A 4697-nucleotide genomic window follows, 5' to 3' on the forward strand; every position below is an offset into this window, starting at 1 on the left:
GGAGTACCTGGAGATTTTGCACATATAAAATTGGATCGATAAACACTGTGTGGATACTATACAGCATAGGTGTCAAAGTCAAGGGCCCAGATCTGACCTGCCACATTATTTTATGTGGCAAGTGAAAGCAAATCAAACATGTCAACATCCATGATGCTTGCTAAAATATATACCAAAATTTAAAATTCTCATATGTAATAAATAAAAGAGACACTGTAAGCATTTTGTTGTGATTTTTCATTTGCAATTTGCCTTTCTGTTTGCAAGAACTTTTTGTTACCCTCATTCTTATCCTGGTAATTTTGTTACCAGCGTTTTATGTTGTACTTTATTGGTCGTGTGACATTATTTTTTAACTAAAGCATTTTTATAATACAATTTCTTTTGGTATACTGTACGTTTGAGGGATCCGCTCCTATTCCGGATTAGTCAGGCACCCAAATCGTCTGAAAGTAGACGTCTCATATGCAGCGAAGTTATTTGGCGGGCCTCCTGCAGATATGAGCGGCAATTCAGCTGAATCTGCCACCGAAAGTGGTTTCAATGAAGTTATTAATCGCGTCTGGAATGACTCTTGACGTTGCAAGACGAGAATTGGCGGTGCAGATGGACGACAATAATCTATTGCGAGCCACAAGAAGCACTTTTCGGAGATGAAGAAGAGCACGCCTGACGGCAGGTAGGCTAACTTTGACAAATTTTATTGGCTCCATTAATGTTGCTATTGCAGGAGTTTCAATCAATGTTACGAATAATACGATAAAAATTAAATAGTTTTGGGCATATGCCTTTTATTTGGTACTGTGTAACTGAGTGTAAGTATATAATAATGAGAGAGGAATCGAAGCTTATTTGCCCGAACGTCTTTGGCAATTTTGGGATTAGAATACTTAAATACTATAGAATCCGCGATGCACTGAAGCCGCGATAAACGAACCGCGAAATAGCGAGGGATCACTGTAGACCACTAGCACTACAAGTGGGCACATTTATGGCCTTACATGTTTACTAGTAAGCGTCAAAATGATCTTACTAGTGAACTAGTGGGCGTTTTGTGGCTTACATATTCACTATTAAGCTTCAAAATGATCTTACTAGTGAACTAGTGGGCGTTTTGGGGCTTACATGTTCACAAGTAAGCTTCTAAATGATCTTACTAGTGAACTAGTGGGCGTTTTGCGGCATACATGTCAACTAGTAAGCGTCAAAATGATCTTACTAGTGAACTAGTGGGCGTTTTGTGGCTTACATGTTCACTAGTAAGCGTCAAAATGATCTTACTAGTGAACTAGTGGACGTTTTGTGGCTTACATGTCAACTAGTGGGCTTCAAAATGATCTTACTAGTGAACTAGTGGGCATTTTGGGGCATACATGTCAACTAGTAAGCATCAAAATGATCTTACTAGTGAACTAGTGGGCGTTTTGTGGCTTACATGTTCACTAGTAAGCGTCAAAATGATCTTACTAGTGAACTAGTGGGCGTTTTGTGGCTTACATATTCACTATTAAGCTTCAAAATGATCTTACTAGTGAACTAGTGGGCGTTTTGGGGCTTACATGTTCACAAGTAAGCTTCTAAATGATCTTACTAGTGAACTAGTGGGCGTTTTGGGGCATACATGTCAACTAGTAAGCGTCAAAATGATCTTACTAGTGAACTAGTGGGCGTTTTGTGGCTTACATGTTCACTAGTAAGCGTCAAAATGATCTTACTAGTGAACTAGTGGACGTTTTGTGGCTTACATGTCAACTAGTGGGCTTCAAAATGATCTTACTAGTGAACTAGTGGGCATTTTGGGGCATACATGTCAACTAGTAAGCATCAAAATGATCTTACTAGTGAACTAGTGGACGTTTTGTGGCTTACATGTCAACTAGTAAGCTTCAAAATGATCTTACTAGTGAACGAGTGGGCGTTTTGTGGCTTACATGTTCACTAGTAAGCTTCAAAATGAGCTCACTAGTTAACCAGTGGGCAATATGGAATAAATACTCAAAGGGCTTGCCAGGCAAGCCCTTTGAGTATTTATTCATCCGTGATTGTATTGGAGACCAATGAGAGCACGTCCGACAGACACGTGGACTTCGGGCAGCCAATCATGATGCATTTCAAGCCAAGCCCCAACAAAAACGCAGGAGAAAACTTTCAGACGCATTGAAAGCTTTTGGGGTAAATATTACTCTTGTTGTTACACAAAATGTTGTTTTACGATTATTTTAGGCTGTAAAGTTATGGTGTAAATGTCAAATATGTGGTCAATTTATCAAGATGGAGCCTGCTTAAAAATTTGCTCCAACGATTTCGGAGATGTGTCTGACTTTGACAGCAATGGCGGTAGTTCAACGCTGACAGTCGCAGCGGGGTGCAGATTTATTTCGGTGGGACTTTCTAAAATCTGCCGTTTGCTCTGACAGTTCTCTGTCTGACAGTCACATTTTGTCTTATTACTCACAAGCTAATTGGCATTTAAAAAAGAGTTAAAGTTAATGTTTGGAACATGATTTTGCTCTTACTGTTTGCTGCCTTAGTTCGTTTGAATTATTCGCTGCCTGCATTACATGAAGTACATTTTTTTAATATTCACAAGACTGTAACTGTGCATTATAAATAATGTAGCATTTGCACTATGTTTTACAACTAAACTAAACTAGGTCCTCGTTTCTGGGAGAGTCCACAGCACCTCCTGCATCACAACCATTCTGCCGGCACACCTTCAGCAGCACGATTTTTCTAACGGGAGCTGGAGGGTGATCAGCTTCATTGAAGAACAGGAGGAGGAGAGGCACAACGTTTGTCATCTGTGATATGTTTTGAGACTTTTCTCCTAATTTAAAAAAAACGGTGTATGTTTTGTTAATTTCTTGATGTAGTTCTTGTATTTAAATATTTTAACAATCAAATATTTTTCAACTGTGTTTTGGATATGAATTGTATGAAATAAATCAGTGAAGCCCCAATAAAATTCTACTCCATCTAACCTGCTCGATCACACTGCTGTCAACCTGCTGTAAATAATGCCTTCATTCATGATTGTAGAAACCTCAGAACGGTAAACATGTGAATCATTTTATGTTTTTCAACTGTGTTAATTTTCGTTGTATTGCACGACAAAGATAATAGATGAGCCGGTTTGGGGACATCATCAACCAAGCCGCTGCTCCAATTGCAATGCGATATATTGTCCCGCTCTCCTAAATTCGCATCTACACCACAAATTATAGCATCCTGAACTGATTTAGCAACAACTGAAAATTCACATCATTTCGGGAGAATATGTCAAGTCAAGTCAAGTCAACAGTATTTATAGAGCACTTTCAAACAGCCATCGCTGCATACAAAGTGCTGTACATGGAGCAATTTAACATGCACAATAAACAGTAAGACAAATCGGTAATAAAGGCGGTAGAAAGCACCAAACAGTAAAACCAAGAACAAATCTAAGTCATGCTGAGTCGAATGCCAAAGAATACAAGTGAGTTTTGAGGAGGGTTTTGAAGATGGGCAGCGAGGAGGCTTGCCGAATGTTTAGTGGGAGGTCATTCCAGAGAGAGGGACCAGCAACAGAAAAGGCTCGATCCCCTCTGAGCCTCAGTTTAGTTCTTGGTACTTCTAATAAAGTCTGGTCCACAGACCTGAGGCGCCAGGCAGGTGTGTAGGGGCGGATGAGCTCAGAGAGGTAAGGTGGCGCGAGATTATTCAGAGATTTGAAAACAAATAAGAGGATCTTGAAAATAACTCTAAAATGAATGGGGAGCCAGTGAAGGGATGCCAGAGTAGGAGTTATGTGCTCCCTCTTACGAGTACCAGTCAAGAGGCGAGCGGCGGCATTCTGGACCAGCTGAAGGCGCTTAATGGAGGACTGGCTGACTCCAAAGTAAAGGGCATTGCAGTAATCGAGCCGGGATGTGACAAAGGCATGAATTACCATCTCAAAGTGTTCATGTGAGAGGAGAGGTTTTATTTTGGCCAGCTGTCTAAGGTGAAAGAAGCTGGATTTAACAACGGCACCAATTTGCCGATCGAGTTTGAAATCACTGTCCAGTTTAAGGCCCAAGTTTGAGACTGTTGACTTAAGATAAGGAGACAGGGGGCCCAAGTCTACAGGATGGAATGTACAAGGGCCACTGGGACCAAACAATATCACCTCTGTCTTCTTTTCATTGAATCTCAAGAAATTTTGTGCCATCCAGGTTTTGATTTCTTCCAGACAGGATAGGAGTGGCCTTAATGAGAAGGCGTCTTTCTTGCTCAGTGGGACATAGATCTGGCAGTCATCTGCATAGCAGTGGAAGGGAATACCATGTTTCCTTAAGATGGAACCCAATGGGAGCAGATACAGCGAGAACAGCAGAGGCCCCAGAATTGAGCCCTGTGGAACACCACATGACAGGGGAGCAGTGCGTGACTCAGAGCAGCCAAGGCTGACACAGAAGGTTCTGTCAGCTAAATAGGACCTAAACCACTCAAGAGCACTGCCGCCAATGCCCACCAAGTGCTGCAAACGAGACAGCAGAATACTGTGATCCACTGTATCAAATGCTGCAGTTAAGTCCAATAAAACTAGACACACGTGGTCTCCAGAGTCATTTGCCAGGAGGATGTCATTAGAAACGCGTAACAGGGCTGACTCCGTGCTATGCATCGTCTTGAAACCTGACTGGAAGACCTCCAAGATGTTATGTTCATCCAAGAAA

The sequence above is a fragment of the Hippocampus guttulatus genome, chromosome 11, assembly GCF_054856545.1.
Source record: "Hippocampus guttulatus isolate MCC_2025c chromosome 11, RoL_Hgut_1.0, whole genome shotgun sequence".
NCBI classification, from domain to species: domain Eukaryota; kingdom Metazoa; phylum Chordata; class Actinopteri; order Syngnathiformes; family Syngnathidae; genus Hippocampus; species Hippocampus guttulatus.